This window comes from Protopterus annectens, chromosome 3.part0 (assembly GCF_019279795.1).
Source record: "Protopterus annectens isolate FY-2018-M chromosome 3.part0, PAN1.0, whole genome shotgun sequence".
NCBI lineage: Eukaryota > Metazoa > Chordata > Ceratodontiformes > Protopteridae > Protopterus > Protopterus annectens.
In genome coordinates this window covers 1,385,438,927-1,385,448,046 of record NC_056731.1, presented here as the reverse complement: position 1 = coordinate 1,385,448,046, position 9,120 = coordinate 1,385,438,927, and positions in this window count along the sequence as shown.

Here is a 9,120-nt window from a genome sequence, read left to right as displayed (position 1 = left end):
TCTTGTATTGTATGTAACTTCTTCAACATTATGTTCTATTCTTTCAGTTCTTTCTTTTCCATTTTAATATCCCTTTTGCCCCTTACTTTTCCCTTCAATGCACAGGTACTTTCATCCTAGCACTAATAAACCCTAAGCAAGTTCTATGTGGATTACATCATACCTCATTATTAATCCTTATTTCTTCCTCACTTCTTCTCTTTCACATTCTTAGACGCTGTCCCCATCTCCACTACTTTTCAACATCCATCATGGTTTGCCTTGTGACCTCCACACTAGTGTACACACAGTCCAATAACTATCATTAGCCAGTGTCCAAAAATATTACCTCTAGTAGATTTCCCTTATGAAAATAATCTGTTAATTTAATGTCTTTGTGAGCTATAACTTCTTGAAAAATACTTTTGATGAGGAAATTGTGTATCCAAATATCTGTTTAGCACTTTTGTTATTCCTACTTAAGCAACAATTACACTGCCCTCCTGTACAGTTCTGGCCTACTGTGCATTTTATCTAATACATAATTTACTGTCACACTGAAGTCTTCAGTTAGTAACATTCTATCATACAGTACAGTATTCCATTTCTATTGTTTTTTAAAGTTCATGAACAAATTGGAGTTGTCCAAAGTAGGGACATATATGCATCCACATTTCTACCTTCTCCTCCTCCTTTTTCTTCTTCTCAGTGTTTCTGCTCACCAAGTATATGTTTATTCAAGTTGTTTTCTTCCTCTTTAAAATGTACCACAGGTAACATGGCTTTCTGGATCATGATCAGAACATCCATTTTCTTTCCTCTCTTAACTGAGTTAGACCTGACTTAATTTCAACATCTATTTCCCAACCTTGTCATTTGCATTTCTTATGTCCTGCAGAAATGCAACATTACCTCCCCATCTCAAAATTCTTTCCCTCATTACATGGTAACAGAGCCCTTCCGCATTCAAATGCAGAAAAATTAAATCTTCCCTCCCCTTACGTTTATCTTCCTCCTTCTTTTTCTACCCTCAACCATCAGTGCTGAGTCCTCATAGACTATGCTCAATAAGTCTGCATCCATGTTCAAAAGTCAAAAGTGACACTTAAACAGTGTAAATGCTTGAGACCCATGGGTACTCTTGTCACAATCATATATTTTTTCCATTGGTCTTCTACTCCTATTGGGATATACCTTGTATTGTGAGATAAACACACCAACAACACTTACTGTTGTGATCAATGTTCAAATGCTAGCCTAGTAGTACAGAAATTGTGAAATGTGCAGATAATAAAAAACTATATTGAAAAGTTTCTGTGGAAAACATTACTGAATTATGTCATATCAACATCAAAGCTGAAGTACATGCAACAAAATAATATGTAAACCTGTGACTCTACATTACATGACCCACTGAATTTAGTTCAATTCTTTAGAAAATGTTATTATGTTACCAGTCTAAACATTTTGGATCAAATTCCAGTACAAAAAGCATAATGTGACAATATCACTCCAGTAAAAACAATATTTGTTGTATTCCTTCAATGTTTTATTATTATTTATTGCACTGACAACATATAGTTTTGAGTGAAGTAGTTTATTAACTTATTTTCAATATAATTTGCATTTATTAACATCAAATGACTCTTGGGAACCTTCTCTGAAATTCTTATCTACATGCATAAACTATTTTCATTACATTTTTACTCTGACTATATAAAATGCAATATCTATGTCAGGCTTACAATGGAATATCTATCCATCTATCCATCTGTCTATCTATTAATCTATCTGTGTATCTATCCATAGGTTGTAGACAGATAGTCAAAATGTAATAAAAATTGATCAGTCTTGACTGATGACTACGTTTTGTGCAAAGAGATTGTGATATGAAAACCAAAGAAATCAAAACCAGAGACTGCAAAAAGAAAAAAATTACTTTGGTGATCATAAAAGAAAAAAAAATATGACTAATGGAACAGATTTGTCTGATTAGTGGTACTGTTATTGAAAGGGTTTTTCTAAGGTAATGTGTTTTGTTCCTCTCTCCCCTTGTAACACCTTACTAATACCTGCTAACCCTAGCCATAGCCTGGCACCTTACCTTAGAAAAAACTTGTGTAATACTACTATGAAACACAACTGACTCAGACATACACCATGAGCACCAACACAGCAACTTTATACTAAATCTATTCCCTAACCTAAGCCAAACCCCAACCCTCACCTGCAAACACTTGCACAGCATTAAATCCCTCTGCCTCTTTAGCTAAACATTAACCTAAACCTAGCAATCATACAAACACACAAACTCCAAAGCTTTAGTTCTTAAACATTTGGTATATCAGAAATTTCAGCATTATAAAAGGCATACTCATTTACCTCAACAAACCACCCTACTCCAGTCACCAAACAAAACACCTCAACATGTGTGACATTCACACAAAACAACATGTGATCTCTATCTATCTATCTATCTATCTATCTATCTATCTATCTATCTATCTATCTATCTATCTATATGGGTCCCCTACAGATGATTGAACTTCCAAAAGGCAGACTTTCATATGGCTGAGACCATATCATTAACTTTTGAAAGTTCAAACACCTGTTAAAAAGCAGAAACACAAAATAAAACATTACCTGCACATTACTAGCAGAGGGACAAGCCCCCCTGTACCCCCCATGGAAGCTGTGCCCCCTGCTGTTTAAATATACCAACTCTGAGATCGCACTACAGTGTGGAAAATGGAAATTTTACTGTTCCACTTCTGTATAGGGAGCTGTCCATTCAGAATGTCAAAACTTCCAAAAGTCGATCATATAGAAGTTTGATCACATATATATCACACTGTCCACTGTTGCTGGTTTCACTGATAATGCTTAATGTAATCTTTTAAAATCCATTTGTGACCATTAACATCCCATATTGTCCTCATTTGTAATGGCCTGACTATCTAGACACACACACATAAACACAGAGTACTGTTGATTAAACATCATCCCACATCAGTCTTTCATAATTCATAACAAAGCTTTAATATTTCCTTTGGCAAATACGAGAAATGTTGATGCTGAAAGCATAAATAGTGTCTGTTTTCTGAAATAAACATAAAAAATTAGATGAGTGAAATAAAACAGTCTTCATAAAGCACTGTCATTTGCATGCCTCGGCAAAGGACATACTGATTTGCTTTGGCATTTATGTGACAAAAGCTTATCAGTTGCAAAATAAATATAGAAAAAGTAGATGAATACAGCAACTACAGTTTATTACATTATATTACCTAGAGCCTGATTTCTTTCTTTTCAGAAGACTAGATTATAATCCTTTACAGCACTGACATTATGACAGAATATAAGTGATATTTTTGTTTGTTGACAAAATATTACAGTATTGTATACTTGAGAGATTCAATATGTCAGTGGAAATGATCTTTCTCTCTCTCTTTCTTTCCATAATAATAAAGATGTCAAAGTATAATGTAATTGAAGTGATGGATATGTGTATCTAGAGGCAGTTCTCATATGGGGATTAACTTGCTATTTGCCCAGTTTATGTGAAAGTAAAAATACGTTAGCCATTTAAAAGAAAAAATACAAAGCCAACACTTTTGTTAAGTCTAAACAAGAGCCACCTAGATCTGTTATCTTACAATTAGTTGTTAACATTGAACATGCATATATTTGTTTAATCAAAATCATTGCATATGCCAATGTTTATGAATCCCTCAATGTGTGTGTGTGTGTGTGTGTGTGTGTGTGTGTGTGTGTGTGTGTGTGTGTGTGTGTGTGTGTGGAGAAGGGATTCTCATAAGTGGAACACAGAAAGGTCTAATGTACCAGACATGTTCTACTATGAAACTTCAAATCACCACATGCCAAAAAAACACTTCACTGAACACAAATAAGCTAAACACCAGAAGGCTGAAAACACAAAGAGTGGTATTTATAGTCTGGGACTATGCAGCAAGGTAGCTGTTATCATCGAAGAGCGCCACTAGGCATATATGCAAATAAATTAAGCACAGGTTATTCCGACTGAATAAGGAAAAGCAAAGGCATTTTGAGAAACATGTCTACTTATGACAAAAGCATAAAGTACCTAAAGTTAAGCATTAAGTACATATAAAATGCTATGTGAAAGCCATAGGCTTCATAGTACTTGATATGTATTCAGATATTGTAGATGGATTTGGCAATATGCAGTCATGCTTAAAAGAACTAAGACAAGTGGTGGACTGTGCAGCTTTTATTATTAATATATATTTTTTAAATGATAGGGTATAAATTGTTTTATGTACTGGTATCCTTATGCTGATATCCTGCTGGTTATCTTAAAGAACAGAAAGGTATGATAGGAAAGACTGGTACTACCACCCTAACACTGCTACAGTGTCCCTGGATAGGTAGAGGGTGAGTGCTCCTTCACCTGGAAGGTACATGTCGGGGCAGCTCCTGAGGATTTTGGATCTGTAAAAAATGAACATAAATGGGAGAAAAATTAAACAGAAAAAGGAGAAAGGAGTGTATAACTAAAATAAGAAAAACAGAGAAAAGAAAGGGGGGAGACAAAGTACAGTCAATAAATTCACATATGTTACTCAGCATTCAGTTTTGCACTTTAAAAAACATTTTTATTTAAACAAATCTTTACGAAAGTAAAACAGAATGTATGGGAAGTGCTTATGCAGACATGGGACTACTGATATGTGAAATGCGTTTTTGTATGTGAGAAGAATGGTATGAGAAGGGCTTAATCATACTTCGGATGAAATGATATGGGAAGTACATATGCATTTTTGGAAAGAGTGTTTTACTATCAAGCTTTGGTAGGATATACATTATGCAGTCTACTACCCAAACATAAATTATCATATTTGTGTGCGATATGCATCTCTTTGCAATATTGTGCAGAAAATACCCCTTATAAATACTTACATTTTATACAATTAGGTAAAAACAGAATTGACATATTTTACATTGGTTGCACTAGTATATTGAATGTACTTTACTGCTTCATTAACCATGCTTTATAAATTACATCTTTATATAAATACATTAAATTAGTAAAAACAGAAAGCTGACATATTTGTTACACTTGTTTGCAGTATTGCACTTAATTCACTGTAGTGATTCAGTTATCATGCTTCATAAATTATTTCCATAAATATATATATATATGTATATATATTTATGGAAATAATTTATATATATATATATATATATATATATATATATATATATATATTTATGGAAATAATTTATGAAGCATGATAACTGAATCACTACAGTCTCCCAGGGCCTCCGCTGAAAATTGGCTATGTTTCAAGTCGCCTTTCCTGGTTAACAAATGTTAAACAAATAAATATATATATATATATATATATATATATATATATATATATATATATATATATATATATAATTAGTATATTAATGAAATAAGTTAAACCAAACCCCCGGATTTACTATTCCTCAATGAAGGACTAGCTTAGTCCTGCACGGAGGCGTCTGTTTAGGAGCAGGACGGCAGCACGCCATGCATAGTAATGAGGTGCGCTGCCTGAGCTCCTAATCTTATACAGAGCATGTAAGAGTGCAGGGGGCATGTCTGAGAGCAATATACAGCCCCCCCCACAATGAAGAACAGCAGAAAGGGGTAAGAAATGAGTGATACCACTCATAGGTGTCCGCATATCCCCACCAACATTCCCCCTTATGTACAACAGCAAGTAATTACCAATGAAATGAACAAACCCTTTATTTTTTTTATTTTAAAATCCAATTAAAGCTAACCATAGATGCATGGGTGTGCCCATCACTTAGCTTCAGTTAATGCAGCTTAAATGGCTGAAGAGGATATCAAGGAAGATATATGTAAGCAACGCAGCCTAGTAATAGTGTAGTGGGCAGATCATTCACCTTATAAGCAGGCATCCCTGGTTTGAGTCCCACTACAGTGCGTTCCATGGCAAAGCACGTTATGACTAATATTCTTGTTGCATAACCCACTAAAAACATATATTTATGAACTGGAGTACTGCAGTAAATGCACATGTGAGGTGTCGGTGTCATAATGAATAAAGCACTAGTAAGCAGGTTTAAGCACCAATAAGCAGTAGTAATCATATTTAAGCACTAGTAAGCGAGCTTATACCTGTTTGCATGGCGGTAAGCAATGCCTACACTGGTTAAGCAATTCTGAAGCTAACTCTCTGTAAGCAGATGTAATGGCAGGTTAGCAGTGCTTACCATCATGCAAACCCGCTTACAAATGCTCAAAAGTGCCTTAATCGCTCTGTATCAAATGACCCTTGTTCTGCCCAGCAACAAAGTAAACAGCCATGCAGGTCTTGAACCCAGGACTCTATACATTATAATCACAGTAGTTAACCACCAAGACATCGCAAAAGTACAGAAGAATGAGGTATCAGCAAACAAGTCATCACCATAGTAAAACCAAACTGAACCTGTGAAAGGAATCAGTATACAGACATGTGTTCCATAACCCACTACATAACATAAATATGTGAACTGGAGTACAGCAGTAAGCACAGAAGTCAGGTGTAATTGTAATAGAGTGTGGAAGTCCCCAGTAAAACACAAGGACCCCATACAGTGTACATACACATGAATCATGGATACCAGGCATACATATAAGATGTAATGAATACTAACTCAATGCCAAAAAGGAATTATAATGCAAAGTCTAATGTAAGCAATGCTAAGCATTGCACAGGCCAGCTTAGGAGTTGTAAGAAATGTGTAGGCCAGCTAACTCACTGCACCCAGTGGTATACCTCTTTAAACAATGAAAACCCTAGGTAAGCAGGTTTGCCCAGAACCTAGCCTTTTCAAAACCAGCAAATCACGGAAAAGTGCGCGAACCCAGCCCTACTTAAACCCAAGAGGCAGGAATACATCTCATAACTGGTTGTAGCTTCCTCTTGCAGCCACAATGGCAGCAAGGGGAGAAGGTGTGCACTTTCGGGTACAGCGCTGGTGCATCCATGAGTCCAGAGTCATGGCAGGACTGCTTGTCAAAGACCATGCTCAGAGACTGCTGCAGGGGCAATACAAGGGCTCCCAATATAAGGCAGAGGCCTGGGACCATCTCGCCCATGACCTCACCACTGTCACTGGCATACCCCGAACTGGTGAGCAGGTCAGGCATCACTATGCCGACCTGAAGCGGCTTAAGGGTGAAAACTTGGAGGAGTGGATCCAAGAGGCTAGAGTGGCAGGGAATGTTCTAGTTGTGTGTAAGTATCACCCCACTATGTGTGTAATAATTGCCAGCTCATGTATATCATGGATAGGTATGGCTAGATATTCCTCTTATGTCCCCCACAGCTGCAGTGGAGCAGGCCGCGAACCAGGAGGCCCACGTCAGTTGCCTGTGAGGTTGCGACATGAGGCAGGTCAGTAATACTCATGCATTTACTGTTATAGGAAATAAAACTAAAAATAGTAATAAATTAATTGCCTGTATAAAACCTGTTTTGTTCAAGGCAAGTACTACATACTCTAGAGAATATGGCAGGAAGAGTCTCATATCGTTTGTATGTAAATACAAGTTTAATAGCCTGACAATAAAGGTCTAACTTCTGGACTGCATTTATATACTCTGGTATCATATGATAATGTAGATTTGCAGTCATGTAATAGTACTGTTGTGTTAAGCACTGTTACCCACACTGTGCATAATATATTGAATGTGTAGGAATGCCTGTATATGACAGATGTAATCCCCAGAGGCCATTTAGTACAACTGAGAGACACATAGACAGCAAATAGGGAAAATACAAACAACAAAACCTGAATAGCACATGCAACTGAGATGTAAACTGTTGTTTTTTTAGCACACACAGCCATGGTTTGAATCCTGCCAGTGGTAGTAGTCTGCATACAGAGTCATACCCCACAACTGTACATATATGTCCAGAATGTCCAGTAAAGTGGCCCATATCTGTTGTCTATCAACCTGTCCCATTGGGAAATCAGTGGGATGATCCCAGACGTATAGGCAGCAAACAGGAAATACTACTGATTGACACACATCTATGAGAACAAGCTGGCACACTAGCAACTCCCCAATACTTTATGAGACTAAGAAACCAAGTAAGTCCCATTTACACTCCAACTTTTCAAGCTGTGGTCAGAGTGTGTACAGTAACAGAGTGAGATGTATGTGCATAATAGTAATGTGGAATCTGGTACTGTGTGTGGGAACATTCAGGTAGTGCTAATAAACATTTCTCCCACAGGTCTGTCAGATACCAACACTGTGCCCAAAAATACAAGAATGATATCCAGTACTTGTACTGTTTACATTGGTATTGTATGGCAATGCGACTGATGCAGTTGTTCTGAATAATGAGGTATTACACATCACTGTTGCCCACACTGTCCTACAACATATAACTGTCTAGGAAATCTGTATAAGAGTGTTGTAATATAAGGTCAGAATGCAAAAGCACAGAGGATTAATAAGACAGAAAGCAGATAGGAGCTATACAGCAATATCTATATAGCAGACACAACTGTGATGGACAGTGTTTAAGTTGTAGCAGACACAGTCATGGTCTGTATCCTGGGAGTGGAAGTAAGCTGCATACAGAATCATACTCCACAGCTGTACAGATGAGGCCAGGCCCATATCTGCTGCCTGTCCCTCTGTCCCCCTGGTAAGTCTGTGGGATTATCCCAGATGTGTAGCCAGCAAACAGGGAATACAAGTGATTGTAAAACTTCTATGAGAACAAACCTGTCACTGTAGCAACCCCCGAAACTATAATATTTCAAGTATATCCTATCTACACTCCCATGTTGTCAAGCTACGACGAGAGTATGTACAGTAACAGAGTGAGATGTATGTGCATAGTACTAATGTGTAATTTGGAACTTTGTGTGGCAACAGTCAGGTAGTGCTAACAAACATTGCTCCCACAGATACGGTGGATATGAACACTGTGCTGAGAAATAAAGATCATTAGAACCTGTACTGGTACTGTTCACTCTGGTATTGTAGAGAATTGTGAGTGTTGCAGTTTCTCTGAATAATAAAGTATCACTGATCACTGTCACCCACACCATGCTACATAATATAACTGTGTAGGAAAGCATGTATATGTCTGT